Source organism: Gorilla gorilla, chromosome 7 (genome assembly GCF_029281585.2).
Source record: "Gorilla gorilla gorilla isolate KB3781 chromosome 7, NHGRI_mGorGor1-v2.1_pri, whole genome shotgun sequence".
NCBI classification, from domain to species: Eukaryota; Metazoa; Chordata; class Mammalia; order Primates; family Hominidae; genus Gorilla; species Gorilla gorilla.
The window spans coordinates 39,275,535-39,292,883 of record NC_073231.2 but is presented as its reverse complement, the minus strand read 5'-3'; the positions used below and the strand labels follow the sequence as shown (position 1 = coordinate 39,292,883).

Below are 17,349 nucleotides of genomic sequence, written 5' to 3'. Positions count from 1 at the left end.
AAAACACATGAAAAAGTGCTCACCATCACTGGCCATCAGAGAAATGCAAATCAAAACCACAATGAGATACCATCTCACAACAGTTAGAATGGCAATCATTAAAAAGTCAGGAAACAACAGGTGCTGGAGAGGATGTGAAGAAATAGGAACACTTTTACACTGTTGGTGGGACTGTAAACTAGTTCAACCATTGTGGAAGACAGTGTGGCGATTCCTCAAGGGTCTAGAACTAGAAATACCATTTGACCCAGCCATCCCACTACTGGGCATATACCCAAAGGACTATAAATCATGCTGTTATAAAGACACATGCACACGTATGTTCATTTTGGCACTATTCACACTAGCAAAGACTTGGAACCAACCCAAATATCCATCAATGATCGACTGGATTAAGAAAATGTGGCACATATACACCACGGAATACTATGCAGCCATAAAAAAGGATGAGTTCATGTCCTTCGTAGGGACATGGATGAAGCTGAAAACCATCATTCACAGCAAACTACCGCAAGGACAAAAAACCAAACACCACATGTTCTCACTCATAGGTGGGAACTGAACAATGAGAACACATGGACACAGGAAGGGGAAAATCACACACAGGGGCCTGTCATGGGGTTGGGGGAGGGTGGAGGGATAGCATTAGGAGATATACCTAATGCAAATGATGAGTTAATGGGTGCAGCACACCAACATGGCACATGTATACATATGTAACAAACCTGCACGTTGTGCACATGTACCCTAGAACTTAAAGTATAATAAAAAAAAATAACTGAGTATTTTTCATGTGATTATTAAATTTTTGAGAAATGTTTGCAAAAATAGTATTACTGGTAAAATGTACTAGAATATCAAAGTCCAGTCTTTTACTTATAACGTAAATCCCTTTTTCAAGTTAATGACTTTTCTTGTCCTTCTTCCTACCATATATATAAATCCTTTGGTAGCCATTGTTTTACATATCAATAACAAAAGCAAAAATAACTCTAGTTCCATTAGTTAAACTCCTTGTCTAGCAGAAGGGAGTATTTACTGGTAACAGTAAATACTGCCTTAAGGGAGGTATCAAAAACTTGCCAAGAGATGTGACATGGAAGGGATTAGGGAACTTTTTTGCAGAGGAAGGGAGATTTGAGCTGGACCTTGGTGCATATATAGGAATTGTTTGGTGAGAGATTTCTTTGTTCATTTTTCCCCAATCCTAATCTTAGCTCCTGCTAAGATTAAATGAGTGTTAAACCGTAATCTACCATGGACCCAAAAAGGGACCTGTAGATTCTTATAGCAGTTTTGAACAACAGCAGCACAAAGAAAAGAAACCATCCTTCTGCAGGTTTCAATGTGTGTACATAAAGGAGAATAAAGCAAAATTTACTAGGAATACTTGGGAAAAACAAAAAAAAAATGCCAAGCAAGTGGTAATAAAAACTGATACTATTTTCTTTCTTAACATCCCCACTTAGGGGAAAGACAGACTGAAAATTAACAATAGAATTGATTTGGGGGTCCTTTTAAAGCTGGTGGTGTGTGCCTGTAGGAGGCTAAGGCAGGAGGATCACTTGAGCCCAGGAGTTGGAGGCTGCGCTGAGGTATGATTACACCATTACACTCCAACGTGGGCACCAGAGCAAGATCTTTTAAAGCTGGTATTAGAAATTCAGGCCAGGCCTGGTGGCTCATGCCTGTAATTACAATGCTTTGGGAGGCCAAAGTGAAAGGATCACTTGAGGCCAGGAGTTTGTGACCAGCCTGAGCAACATAGAAAGACCCTGTCTTTATGAAAGATAAAAAAGTAGACAGGCATCGTGGCATGCACCTGTAGTCCCAGCTACTTGGGGAGGCTAAGGCAGGAGGGTTCTTTGAGCCTAGGAGTTGGAGGCTGCACTGAGGTATGATTATACCATTGCACTCAACCTGGGCAACAGAGCAAGATCCTGTCTCAAAAAAAAATAGATCTTCTTAACTCAATAAGTGTTCTATATAACTATTTCTTTAATAATTGTCAGCATCTTAAATATATACTTCATTGCAAAAGGATTAAATACAGTTGTTCCTTGGTATCTGGGGGACTGGTTCCAGAACCCCCTTCAGATACCAAAATCCCCAGACACTTAAGTATATGTACTTAAGTATATATATAGGCATAGTATTTGCATATAAACTATACACATCCTCCCATGTACTTTAAAACATGTCCAGATTACTTATAATACTTAATACATTGTAAATGCTATGTAAGTAGTTGATATACTGCATTGTTTAGAGAATAACAAGAAATAAAGTTTGTACACATTCAGTACAGAGGCAAACATTCTTTTTTTTTTCTTTGAATACTTTGAATTAGAGGTTGGTTGAATCCATGGATGTGGAACCCAGAGATACAGAGGGCCAACTGTAAATGTTGTTGCTGTTTAGATAAAAATATTACAGCATTTTATAAAATTCAAAGATGCCTGGGGTGCTATGCTACTACCAGAAATTGAAAGACCAGTATTTACAGCACAAAATTAAACATACCTCCTGCTTGGAAGAAGTAAGTCAGGGTTTGTTTGCCTGGAGTCCTATAGATAGGTGCCAACAGGATCTTGGCCAACTTTCAGAGGGTCTGTAAACTACCTGCAATTATGTCAAATTTTCTGTGCATGTGTCTTTCTTCAGACAGTCTAGAATATTCATTAGCTTCTCGAAGGAGTCTATTATCTCCCCATAGCTAAATCAGCCTCTGCAAAAAGGTCTCCCTAAAGCACACTTATCTTGCTTTAAAAGCCTACGTATTTTGGGGCTGGGTGTTGCGGCTCATGCCTGTAATCCCAGCACTTTGGGAGGCCAATTACTTAAGGTCAGTAGTTCGAGACCAGCCTGGCCAACATGGTGAAACCCCATCTCTACTAAAAATGCAAAAATTAGCTGGGTGTGGGAGTGCACACCTGTAATCCCAGCTACTTGTGGGGGGCTGAGGTAGGAAGATTGCTTGAACCCAGGAGGTGGAGGTTGCAGTGCGCGGAGATTGCACTACTGCACTCCAGCCTGGGCAAAAAGAGTGAGACTCCATCTAAAAAAAAAAAAAAGCCTAAGTATTTTTTTAACCCCCTGCCTCTGAAAATAATTAAAAAATCTGATTATCCATCCAAATTAAGCAAGTAAATATTTGTGTTTCTGCACTGGACCACTGGCATTAGATCAAAAAATCAAAATTTTGTCCATTAGTAAGAAGGCAGGGTTACTCATTCTTAACTTAGCATTGTAAAACAATTCAGTGTTTTCAGGCATCTAGCTTTTTTATAAAACTCAAAAGAGACAAAAATCAATAAATACTCTGAGCTAAGGACTTCTGAAATGTATAACTATTAATTAGTACATCTAACTTTTAAATTAATCTATACAATTAACTCTACCTAAAAGTCAAAGAGCAGAGCAGCCACGGATGTTTTTCTTATAGGTTGATTATTTTTTTGAGATAAACCACAGCAAGTTGATGGCAAAATTAAAGGATTGAGAATTCCTGCTATTCCATTCACAGGCAATAATCCATTCTTTTATAAATGAAAGGTATTTTAGAATAGAAGAAAGCTATTCTTTCCAGAACAAAATAAATTTCTCTCAGGGATTAGATTTTGGAGACTTCATGGCATATACAAAAGGCTTTTGATATATCCCCCTGCTAATTTAATTTACTGCCTTTGCTCTGTTAATAGCCAGAACCAGTTTGGAATACCTTCTCTATATTATTGAAAATCAATGAGCAGGAGTCTCACTAATACTTTGAGGCCACTAATGTATAAGAGGTCACTACTTCAAAGTGTGAAAGATGGTTGAAAACAAGTTGAGCTTAAATTAGGGAGTAAGTAGCAAAGGCCCTGAGATTCAAAAGCTGTTTTTTGTTTTACCTGAAACTATCCAATAAGCATTACCTTTGATGACCACAGAACCAACATTTGCTTGTGTTAACCTGACATGAGGGCCCATAAAATTGTATTTAACAGGCTCTACAGCAGCCTCTCTGCTCCCTTGAAAGAATAGCTTCATTCATATACATTCCAAATTATATCTGTTTTGCATAAATGAAGTAGACTTTGTAGAAAAGACTGGATTCATTATCATGCAAAATACAGCCATTAGCAGAAAATCTAGTAACTCTATTCCCAGACATAACAAGATTAGACTCAGGCTACTGGGCTGGAAGTCGGGGGATGAGAAGTGAAGTGTTCTTAAAGAGTTCCTTCTTATAGCATTACTTATGGGGGTAAATTAAATAACAGTACCAAAAAAGGAAGCTACAACATGCTATTACTTAGGTCTACCATCAGAGCAGAACATTCTGGCCAATTGATCTTGAGGGTTAACATCAGCATAGGAAAGACTTAAATGACTACACATTTCTCTCTCAAAACCTTTCTTAAGCTCTCTTGTGGCTGGAAAATTTGATAGGACTCACTTGCCACAAATGCTCATCATGTTGACATACAGTAGTTGTGTTATCATCATGCTAATCAGATGCTGCAACCAGGGAGTAAAGGCTGGTTAATGACAGAAATTCAGAGAATACAGTACCACAGATTCCAAAACAAGGGCCTGATTCTAGGCAATGATGATGAAATGCTCTCAAGGTCAGGCACAGGGGTAGGTCCAAAGGAGAAAGCCTGCATATGGAACATCTAAAGAATGCCTACTCAATGCCAGGTACAGCTCCAGGCACTCAGGACACAGGGTGAACAAAACAGATGGGGTCTTAGCACCTTCTAGGTGAAGACTGACAAAAGACTAGCACCAAAGTATCAGATAGGGAACATTTAAAAGGTAAAAAAGGAAAGGTGAGAGTGTCTTATGGGGTTTCCTGAGCCATGGATGCTTGGGGAAGTCCTCTCTGAGAAGGTAGCCCTTAAGCAGAGATGTGAATGACAAGAAGGAGCCATCCTCTATGCTTTCAACCTATAAAAGCCATCTTTCATGGGAAAAGGATGATAGACAGTAAATGGGAGGGATGGGAGGGAGCAGTTTAGTCTCATAATTCAGTGGTTTTCATCATTTTTGGTGTCTTTGAGGCATATTTTAAAATACTACGTATTTATTATATTAAGGGATTATAAAACAAAGCAATTTAAAATGAGTCAACAATTACAATCCAGCCACTCTCGACACTTCAGCTAACAACACCTCAGTTATCTATAAAAGCACCCACACTCATCGCAATAGTCACCAGCTGTCATCAATTCTGAGGTGCTATCTGTGGTCTATGCCACGTTCTCATATACTCAGGAGGCAAACTTAACTCTGTTAAAGTAAATGGAAGTTCTTTTGTTAGCAGAAGTTTAAGAACACACTAAACTCCTTGCATTCACACTTGTTTTCTGCAAACATAACCTGTTTGGCCTAATACTTGTCTAACAACATCTTAATGGTATATATACATTTTATGAACTATATATATTCAGCTATAAAAAATACATGTAAACATTCATATTGGCAGCATGCCTTTGGGCTATGGGGCATCAGATGGGTAATGGCAAAGGATCACATGAATGAAATCGCAAACCCATTTCTAATTTTCTAAGTTTTCCAGCTATCCCATTATCAGATATTTTTCATGTTTCACATAAATCTCAATCTTTTGGTTCTTCCCTTATAAGAAACATTAGAAAAAAAATTTATTTATTTAATTTACTGCTGGCTGATTTGTCATAGTTAAAGCCACCATAGACAGGGTTAACTTTATCTTTTCAACAGAAATCTTTTTTTTTTTTTTTTTTTTTTTTTTTTTAAGAGATGGGGTTTCTTTGCCCAGGCTGGAGTACATAGTTCACTGCAGCCTCAAACTCCAGGACTCAGGTGATCCTCCCACCTCGGCCTCTTGAGTCGATGGGATTACGGGCACAAGTCTTTTATCAGGAATCTTCAGAAGCACATTAGCACCATAATTAAATTTCACTATGGCTGGTCTAAAATCTATTCTAGAAAATTTTACGAAATTATGAGAGTTTTTTGCTTGGCAAAGTGCTATGCCACATAGCATTTTATTTATTTTAAAAATCCACTAAATAAAGGGAGAAAGGGAAGATGATGAAAAAAGTGAAAGGAAGGAAATATGTGAGTGAAGGAATAGTGCAGAGCTGCCCCTTTTCTTAGTCATGAATAACTATGAGAAACTTGGAATTTAAGTATCTAAAATGAAAGCCCTATTTGGAACTGAGTCACCTCTCCCGGTGGGCCTGGGCAGGGCCATTCCTGCCTGTGTGGGTCTCCTCTATTCGAGGCTCAGATAAGGCCATGAGAGCCAGGTACTTCCTTCTTAGGGCAATATTGGTACTAAGCAGTTGAGGGAGGGTTTTTATTCCTAAAGTGGCAGGCCCACAAAAGAAGTATCTTTTTTCATGACACGAAAAAGGAATATGGAAGGCAGCCACAGCTTCATTAAACCTTGCTCAAGAGACTGGTCTGGAGCTCTCTGCGACTGAACAGGAGAGGCCTCAGTGAGCACCTCTGGCCACCTGCAAGACACAAAGACCCAACAGGGAAATTCTTTCTCCACTGGTGAGGATGGAGCTTTCATAAGACGGAGTGGGAGTCTCTAAAAAAATTCTTTTAAAGTTTTTTTTTAAGTACTAGAACCTGTGGTTGATCCTAGAAATCCAGCATTCAAAATCACCTTATGTTAGTAATTTGGATGTGACAGGTGTCTGGCTGTGAAAGTATCACTCCATTAATGACCAGGTGTTTCATGAAAAGGTCATATATGCAAAGCAACCCCCAAACACAGAAGGAGTCAAGAAACCAAAGAAGGAGGCAGACAAGTCCCTCTTGTCGTTACAGGGTGATTTTATTGGGGAACTTACGGACAGGAGCATGGTCTTGGGTAGCCACATGACAAGCAGATCGCCTCGTCATTAGACCCCCAGACCCAAGGATTATATACCCAGGGAAGGGGTACACATGCTCCAGAGGAAATGAGGAGGAATTTGATCTAAGGGCAGGATTTACAGTAAGTACCAGTATGTCAAGGTTGATCTGCTCTAAGGGCAGGATTTATGGTAGGTATATGCTCTTACACAAGGAGCAAAAGACAAACTGGAGATCTCAGAGCATTCCTGGAACTGTTAATAAGAAGTCAACATGGTAGATTAGCTTACAAGATAGAATTACTCTAGCTTCCACACCGGGGTTGACTTGGGGAGCCAAGAGGACCTCTAAAGCAGTGGTCCCCAACCATTCTGGCACCAGGGACCGGTTTCATGGAAGACAATTTTTCCACAGGCAGGGGGAGTGGGGATGTTTTCGGGATGAAACTGCTCCACTAAGATCATCATAAGGAGTGCACAACCTAGATCCCTCACATGTGCAGTTCACAATAGAGTCCATGCTTCTGTGAGAATCTAATGCCACCACTGATCTGACAGGAGGCTGGCCCACCCCTCACCTCCTGCTGTGTGGCCTGGTTCCTGCAAAGGCCAAAAACCCCTGCTCTAAAGGAACCAAACACAGGGTCAAGGAGGATGACTTCCTAATCAGCTTCCTATAGGAGTGCATAATTAATTAATGCTAAAAGAGCAAAAACATACTATTAAAGAATATAAAGCAGATTATATTGGAAGAATGTAAAAAAAGACCTTGAAGGACTTAACTAAAGCTAACTAGAAAACCTAACACACAGACCTTAACATAAACGGTTAGATTCCAAACAGCTAACTCTCTCTTCTTCAAATAGGTCCTCTAGTGTGCCTTTCATGTCAGGCACCTCGGGTTTCTACTGAAGCAGAGACGGCAGCCTCGGTCCTTCAAAAGTAGTTCTTACGATCTTCTCAAGACATCCATTCATGAAGTGAATAGCAATCCATGCTCTTGGAGCTTAATGGGAAAAACTCGAAGACACTGACATGCCACCAGGTTATCTCCATGCCTGAGGCTGATGAGGCAAAGGAGAACAACTGTGACCAGCAGTGAACAGGTACTGTAGTGAATGGCATTTATATGCTTTCCCTTCTAATTCCTAGAACCCTCCTCTGAAGAGGCTCCCAATGTAGCTACCAGTGGAGAGGAAACAGCAGAGATCCGAAGAGACAGCACCTTCAAGGCTTCTCCCAAACCTCTGGCAAGGGATCTGGGCATCCCGGGAGCCACAGACCTTGCAGAGCACCAGCTGCTCTTGGGGGGAGGCGCTCAAGGCCCCAGCCTCTAACTGGAGCTTTGTCCTCCCTGGCCCCCTTGGTGTCCTCAATGGCACAATTTCTAAGAAAACTGTGTGGCTCCTGGTAGCTGAGTTAATCATCTGAAATCTTTTCACAGAGAAGTCACAGGCTTTTAAAACTGGAACAAACCTTATTCTTCATGAAGAAATAATCCTCACTTCTGCATTCTTTTTTTTCTCTTTTCACTTCCTTTTCTTCTTCTTCTTTTTTTTTAATATCAACTAGTTACTTTCAAACGGAAGAGTCCTGATGTATGGAAGTCTATGGAAATCAAGAAGTGAATATCTGGCAATTTCTCACAAACTCACTGTTGTTTAAATTAGGGGAAAAAAACAACAATATAAACAAAATGTCCCAAAGAGGTTCAGAAACTCGCCATAGGTCACAAAGCAGCCACGAGTGGATAATGAAACTAGCTTTTACGTCACCTGACTCTCCAGCCAGTTCTACTGTGCTAAGATCAGACTGCTAATAAAAAACTGGATATTTAAAATTCCAAATGGTGCCATTCTACCCATTAGAAGCATTTTTCAACCATAGGGAAAAAAATCAGTTAATGTTGAGGGAAAAGTCAGGGCATATTTTCTTTAAGTTAAAAAAGTCTAACAATAATTTTTATATCATAAACACTTTTAAAACAGAATAGACTATGTATTTTATATATATGTATATATATGCATGTGTGTGTATGTGTGTATATATATGTTTATATATCATATATATATAATATGTCATATATATATATCAACAAAAGGAGTACACTTTTAGGATTACACTTGACTTACATGGCCTAGCTACACAGAGAGCTGTTACATGTACTATAACACACCAACAAGTACATAGGGTTATTCCAAAGTGAATGAAGTATCCCAAAGTGAACATTCTCATGTTAACTGCCCCTTGGGCAGAAGTGCCCATCTTTTGGGCCAGGGAGCAAAATTACAAGGGACAGATCAACAGGGCCACTACATCCTTCCGGAGCAAGCTGACATTTGGTGTCAACAAGAGATTGTGGCTGAAGCTTTGATTCTATCCAGCCTGCTGTTCCAATAACCCGTTGTGCATCAGACACAATCATGTCTTGGCTTCAGTCACAATATATTTAGGTCCATTTGCAAAGTAGCATAGAAAATAGAGGAGTAAAACAACGATATGCTGAAATGTTCCTTTTACACTTGCAAGCATCGCAAATGCACTTTTTCAGGCTTATGAGGATACCCTCTAGCATCAGAACATGGATTTTTGAGTGTTACAAAAGCTCTTCTTATTGTGCCTGCACCACAGATTTACACTGCTGTAACTCCTGTCAGACATCATCTTAGCTTTATGAATAAATAAAACTATGCCCTAGGGAAATATTGATTTAAGAGGAAAAATCAATACCCATCTAGCATACAATAGACTTGAGCTTTAAGGCAGCTTATTCCCAAAGTACAATACAATATGAAGTGTAAAACCATACTTTTTGCTTCCTAATAAAGGATAAGTGAGAATATGTGAAATTGGCAGGCAAATACTTGCTTTCCATAGTCCTCAGAATATCAGGAGTCATCTTTTCCTCTTAAAAGTAGCTTAGTTGATATTTCAAAAGAGGAAAGAGAAAGGGAGAAAGAAAAAAGGGATAGGTGAAGCCATGGTGGCAAAATCTTGATACTCCGTGAATCTAGACTGTGAATATGTAAGGACTCAGTGATTCTCTCGTGTGTGTATAAAATTTTTCATCATAAGCAGTTTAAAAGTATGAGGCTGGGCATGGTGGTTCATGCCTGCAATCCCAGCATTTTGGGAAGCCAAAGTGGGAGGCTCGCTTGAGCCCAGGAGTTTGAGATCAGCCTGGGCAATATGGTGAGACCCCATCTCTACAAAAAATAAAAAAAAATAGCCAGGCATGGTGGCATGTGCCTGTATTCCTAGCTACCTGGAAGGTTGAAGTAGGAGGATCTCTTGAGCTCAGGGGTTTGAGGCTACAGTGAGCTATGTCCAGCCTGGGCCACAAAGTGAGACCCTGTCTCTAAAAGGAAACAAAACCAAAAGGAATTTAAAAATTATTTATGTTTGCCTGGGAAAAATTCTCAGGGAAAAATATCAGCCAAGATGCTAACAATGGTTCTCTTTGGGTAATGGATTCACAAGGAAACTTTTTTCTTCCTTGAGAGTATTAAATTTTCCAACTATCGTGACTATGTATATGCTTTATAGTTCAGAATACACACACAATAAACACAAGGAAGGATAGCAAAAAGAAAATGAAAGATTAATTAGACTGACTGCAAAGTATTTTGTTGACTACTGGCCTAGAGATAGCTAAGATTTATACTGTAACACTTATTTATATTCCAGGCCAACTCTTTCTTACTGCTCTTGGATGTTTTTCAGGGCATAAGCAGGCTGCTATTAAAATTGACTGATTTAAAAAATAAAGCTAACAGCTTATGCTGAAATTAACCTCGTCTTTGTGAGCCAAAGATCAAATGCGAGACAAAAGCTGGCTAGAGTCATCATTTCCTCAGCTCTGCAATCACCTTACAACTTAAGACCATTTTCACAGTGGAGACAGTTGTTAAAAGTTCTGACAAGCCCTGCGGTAACCTTTGATTACAAAGCCACTCCAGAAAGCCAAGGCTCTTGCTTAGAATTGGTTTGAATTAAAAATGAATCCCATTATTTTCCCCTAGCTCCTCAAAGATGCAGTTCATCACTAATTGTGTTAACTCTGGCCTCTCAAGAAACACACTTATTTGTTAATTCAGCTTAGGAGTGCACATCTCCCTGGACGGTTGCTGATTCTGTGTTCTCTTTGCTTGTGTTTCTCTTTTTTGGGGGGCAATCCTAGCTCATTGAAACCTCTGCCTCCTGGGCTCAAGCAATTCTTGTGCCTCAGCCTCCCAAGTAGCTGGGATTATGGGTGTGCAACACCATGTCCGGCTAATTTTTGTATTTTTAGTAAAGACGGGGTTTCACCATGTTGGCCAGGCTGGTCTCGAACTCCTGGCCTCGAGTGATCTGCTCGCCTCGGCCTCCTAGAGTGCTGGGATTACAGGCGTGAGCCACCGCACCCAGCCTGCTTTGCTTATGTTTCTAATAACTGGAAAGAACAACTCTGGAAGTTTGAAATATATTTCCAAGGCACAGGCACACTGGAAGCCTGAAAATGGGTTGGGGCAATTTAAAATTTTGAATTTCAAATTAAAACATCATAAAGTTGCTACTATTATCACTAAAGTTGGTGCAGATACTGTCTGAATCTACTTCCACTGTGGAAATGACACACAATTACAAGTTTCAAAAGAATGTAGCCACCATGTTAGTTCTGATCTCAGCAGAAGAGGGAAAGGGGACACAAATTGGTTTTGGTGGCACTTCTTTAATGTAGCGAAAATAACAAGCAAAGCATTATTGTTGAGAAGAATGCTTATATCGAGTCAGAAAAAAAGCACAGCTTGAGATAAATTACTTTTCATGAATTCTATCTTCTTTAGTGTCAGAGATATATTCATTTAAAGAAATTAGAGCATCCACTGTGTGTTACTAGGCTCTAGGCATTTATTAGATGTTGTAGGTACTAAAATAAGATACAAACATTGCCCTCAAGCTTAGCTTCTATAGGAGGGTCAGATGGAGTAAAACTCAAGAAGGCAGCCGTGTACAAAAAAGTACCACACAACGCTTTCCAGAAATTGGGAGGAATGTGATTCTACTACAGAAACATGTGATGCCTATTCTAAAGTATATAGATTCTTGAGTTAAATCTTAATTACCCCCAACTGGAAAATGCTCTACATTTCAGGCCATAATAATGTGTGTAAGGCGAGCAGCTCTAGTGGAAATGGAAATGCATTAGAGAAAATGTCTAATCCCTGAATCGAGATTCTTGTCAAATATTAGGAGATCAGAGGAAGGCGTTTTTAGAATGTGGATAATCAAAGGTCTTAATGCACTGATTCTTTAGCCTAAGTTAACTAACAAAAGGCAGGCTGATTTCCAGGATCTGCAGTTATATTTAGAAAGACTGTGGCCTCAGAGGGGAACCAAAATAACCCTGAAATAGCTCCCTGCTCTCCTAAGAGGAAAGGGTTACTGTGGCAAGAGAAGGAATTTCTCAGTAAGTTGAAGCAAAGATTTAATTAAAAGACAGTGGCCTATTTTACAAGATTCCTTTGGTGAAGAGATTGGGAAAACTTAGACCAGATGAATTCCTTTCCAGGCCATACAGGCATTGGATAATGATTTAAAATGAATATGAGTCGGGCAGGCCATAACACTTGAGGTTTGTAAAATAAATCTTTCAAATGGGTGGACATAGTGCTTCGAGGTCCAGGATTCATTATAAAAACTGATAACCATTGTAGTAAACGAATTTCTAAAATAAAAGACAGAATGTCTTTGTGTTAACCTGTTCATTTAGTCTGAATGATTTTTCCACATTTGGTCTGTTCACAGAAGATGACCCAAGGTTATTAAGGAATTATTAATATAACTTTATCATCAGCACAAAATGAGATTATTAATACCATGAATAATGATAATCAAAAACACAGCCTCATATATTTTTGGTGGTGGTGGCAGTGAGCACTGTGTATCCTATTAATCTCTCTATCAAGCCCATGAGACTATCCAATTATTATCCCTGTCTCAAAGATGAGGAAAGAGATTGAGACAGAGTAGGCATTTAGCCCAACTTCACAGAGGCTTTACAAAGCTCAGCCATGGATGGGCTTACCACCAATCAAAGGGAAACACCATGTTGTAGGAAGTATACCCATTGGTGTCTTGGTTTCTATCGCAGAAGACCTAAGTTGCTAAATTCAAATCAGACAAGCTCATTCCCTGGACGTTTTTCAGCTTAGAAGCTGTGTGTCTGCAGACTTAACCCAAACAGAGTCTCCAAATCAACAACTGATGCAGGCAAAGTTAAACTAAAAGCCAGTTTGAATGAGTAATAATGTAGAATAAACCAGATAAATAAATACTTTGAAATCACCTTTTCCCAGCAATGAAGTTGTGGCCAACTGCCGAAATAGGAGAAAAATCTCGTGTTTTCTGGAAAAGAAACACAAGAGAAAACAATTTCAAAATTCTGAACTGGATTAAAACTGCAACAATTAAGAGTAAAATGATCAACTTGTTATTTACTTACTTAACATTTGGCCAACAGTAAGCAACTGAAAAAGGATTATTTAATTAGCTTTTACTGCTTTAATACTATAATAAAAGAATGTTAAAAAGCAAAAGCTAAAACTTGCTCTTAAAATATCCAGACCTATACGTTATCCCTAATTTTATACATGTAGAAAAGTAAAAATGATGGCATTAATTGCATGTAGTAATAAATTATGTCCATACTTCGTTTTAATCATTGCTGTCTTCTAACTCAATCCCACCAATGATAACAGTAACTAGGAGTGATCACCAGCACTGCACCTGCACACCTCAAACACAGACCCCTAGAGCCCATGTGCAATGTACATGGATTAAGCAAAAACAAAATTGGTTGCATGCCTCCAGAAGATGAAAGTCTTTTCAGCAAAAAAAAAAAAAAAGGTGAAACAAAATTGTATAGAGACGTGATAATTGTTATATTTAGCTATATTATTTAATGTCTTCATCTTGAAATATGCTGTATTTTTGTTAACATGGCTTCTTATGCTTAAAAATAAAACTATCACTTATAAAGATCACTTCTCCAAGAATAAGTGTGATTTGAGTTTGAGGAATGTAATCTCAAATCGAAAATTCTGTTTTTGTAGAACTGTGCATCTAAGTAGACATCTGAAAATATGCTAAGTGGAAGTAAAAAGCATGGGTAGTTAAAGAATGAACCTAATAACGAGACTGAATTTTCTCAGGAGAAATATCCACTGGGGGAAACTGGTGCCTCCTCTCCCCTCTTTTCTTTTTTGGTAAAGTTTGGAAGAGAAAAGAAAGAGCTATTTCTTAGAAGAAATGAAAAGCAAAGTAACATTTGAAAGAACAAATAGTCAAGCTGACAATAAGCAAGGTGGTAATTCCTCCACGAGCTCCAGTGTCAGATTCCACAGTGGCCAGCAAAACATGAACCCCCAGACTCTTAACCCATGTGGTCTAAGAGCCGCCTGAATATGAGTACCAAGAGAAAAGTGCAGTAGAAGGTGAGAGAAGGTTCCATGCCAAGAGAGGCAGTAGAATAGTAAAGAACCCACTTGCCAAGAGTCCACACACAACGAAGAAAGGCAATGGAAACTCTCTTCTCTTGGCCTTTTGCTGGGAAATTCCACATCCTGGGCTACTAAGCATTATGGCTCAACAACACTATGGGTGCTGGGAAATTTCCCCACCAGTCTGAAAACCTGTCATTTATAAAACCAGGAGGATGCATTTCAAGCTCTAAACAATTGCATTGGGAACAAGTATTTGGGAATAGTACCTGTTCAAAAGTGGAGAAACAATTATTTTGAGAGGCTGCTAGTGGTGTCTAAAACACTGCCAAATCTGTTTAATAAACACTTACTGATAAATCTCTGTGCTATATACAAGGGGCACACAAAGGCAAAGATGACAAGGCCCAGTTCAGGAGCCCAAGTTACAAGTAAGTAGCACAATACAGAGAGACACAAGGGATAAGAGGAGTATGAACAGTTTGTGAATACAGTACAGAAAAGAGCAGGATAGTTTGGCTCTGGAGGGCCCCATCCGTGCTTGTTCTCCACAGCCCTTGTGACAAAACCCAAGCCCCTGGCATTGTGACAATCTCCCCATCACAGTGCCCAGCCTGTCCAGTGTCATCTCATCATCCTCACTGCCCTCCTGAGTCCTCCGTGCTTCTGCCACCCTATCTGCTTTAGAGGCTAACCAGTATAGAAGAGTGAACAGACCAGCAGTAAAGGGACCCACTGAGATGTGTGCTCCTTCAGCTACACTCACCAGCGTAGGTGAAGATGTGGCATGGGGAGAGAGCTGGGTTATGCAGGGTTGGGGTTTTGCCAGTGAGTATATCTAATAAAGCACTTGTTTTTAAGTTGGAAACTGTAGTGTGCTTGTAAAGAGTCGGTGAATCCTGGCACCTGATAGGTGGGTCCTCCAACTTGTTCCAACCTCCTGTCCCACTGTGTCCTCAGCCAGTCACATCCTTCTCAGTTCTCTCCTTCATTTATTTAGAGTCCAATGAGGAAATAACTATAAACACCAATGTAAAATACATGCTCTAAAACAGGGCTTTCAACCCTGGCCTTGCTGACATTTGGGGCTGGAGAATTCTTTGTTTTGAGGGGCTATCCTTTCCTGCCCTGAGTTGTAATAAACAAAAATGTCTCCAGACTTCAACAAATATCCCCTTAGGAGCAAAATCATCCCCATGTTGAAAATCACTGGTCTAAAATGAATGATGACTTATTAAAACACAATAATTTGAGCATAGTGGCTCACACCTATAATCCCAGCTACTTAGGAGGCTGAGGTGAGAGGATTGCTTGAGCCCAGGATTTTGAGGCTGCAGTGATCTATGTTGTGCCACTACACTCCAGCCTGGGCGACAGAGTGAGGGCATCTCTTAAACACAAACACATACTCACATACTCTCATATTTATATCTTAACTTTCATATCATGCAGAAAAACAGTAGTGTGGGTGGGGACCATTGGAAAGGGCATAGATGAGGGAGTGGGTGCATGTAAAAAGCACCTGTTGTATTCTCAGCCCTGCATGAGGTCAGTTATCTCATCTAATACACACAAAACACCCTGTGCTTTTCCCTCTGCATCACAGCTGCTCAAAACCTTGAGAGGCAATGATTCAGTGCATGCTGACAATGTTATTAAAAGCAGAACTCCTCAAAATAAAATAAAAAGTATTGCTAGATATGCCTTTCCTTCACTTTCAGTAGACTGAACGCCTGACTCCTTGAGAATGACCAGCACAACATATTTTCATGGCAATCAACTTCATTCTGTCCGTCTTAGGACATTTCCACTGCCAACTTGTCCTGTGGTTGTTTTCATCATGATTGGCCCACATGGAGTCCTAGGCATAGCCACGATATATCTTTTCCTCAAACCACAGCGAATTAGGCATATCTAGCCTGCAGATTTGTAAAATAGAACTGGTTACAGCTCTGCTAGTGTCCCAAGTGAGGATGACAATGCTACGGAGTGCAGAGCAGTGTCGGGTGGTTAAATCCTGACTCACACTACCAACCTCCCTGAGAGCATCAAATGAGACAAGCGACAGGATTCTCAGATGGAATTTGATGTAGGTCCTTTCCCCTCCTGACCCCCAAGGGGCCTGGTGGGCTCAACAATCTCTAGTAAATTCAGCATATTCAGGTCCAAAAGTATCCCCGAACAGGGATCTTCCTTAGCCTTGTCTATTCAAAAAGACCGGGAGTGGCTTTTTAAATACATGTGTGGATATGCAGTTCTTCCTAGTTGGCTTTTTCTGATTCTGTCCAAACACAATCAGATCTCCCATTCTAGTATCTATCCAAGTACTTTCTTTAAGGAGAATGTCCATATGTCAGCCACTGTTCTAGGTGGGGGTTTCGATATTGACCAAGATGAAATTCCCTGTCCTATGTATCTTTCTAGTGGAGGTGGGGAACAAACCCACCATCTAGCAGCATAGCTGTGACAATCACTGAAGAAAACCACAGAGGCACTGTGGAGGTAGGGACTGCCTGGGGAGTGGGCGCTGCTTTGAGTTGGGGAGTCAGGAAAGGCAGCACTGAGAAAATATTGGTTGAGCACAGACCTGAAGGTCGGGGGGAGGCAGGTCAGAGGGGGCTGGTTCCACTGGCCCCTCCATGTGCCCACCTTGGGCACCCCTCAGAGAGCTACAGCATGCCTGGTGCTTCCACACCCACTGAGGAGAGCACCGGCCAGGTGTGGGCACACGTGCAGACATATGGGCAGATCCAGGAAAGGCAGCAAGATTATTAGCTGAGAATGAGGATGGAGAGGGAGGTATTTGAGGTTTGAGGACAGGACACAAGAAGATGATCCAGAAAAGGGGAAGAATGAACAGAATAGTGGCACAGGGACCCACTGAGATGAAAGTGGGACCTGTGAGCACAGTGATGTGTGTTCCTTCAGCCTCACTCACCAGTGTAGGTGAAGATGTGGCGTGGGGAGAGAGCTGTGTTACGCAGGGTTGGGGTTTTGCCAGTGAGGATCATGAGGAAAGAGGGAACAGC

General features: G+C 40.3%; 1 protein-coding gene across 2 annotated transcripts in view; it reads right to left on the bottom strand.

Annotated features, from left to right (window-relative positions):
- Nucleotides 1-17,349, bottom strand: part of PAG1 (phosphoprotein membrane anchor with glycosphingolipid microdomains 1) — a 142,194-nt gene that overhangs the window by 87,373 nt on the left and 37,472 nt on the right. For both annotated transcript variants that reach the window (XR_010134959.1, XM_063709199.1), the window contains exon 2: nt 13,168-13,226. The gene's annotated coding sequence lies outside the window, so the exon portion shown is untranslated. The remainder of the gene's footprint in view (nt 1-13,167; nt 13,227-17,349) is intronic.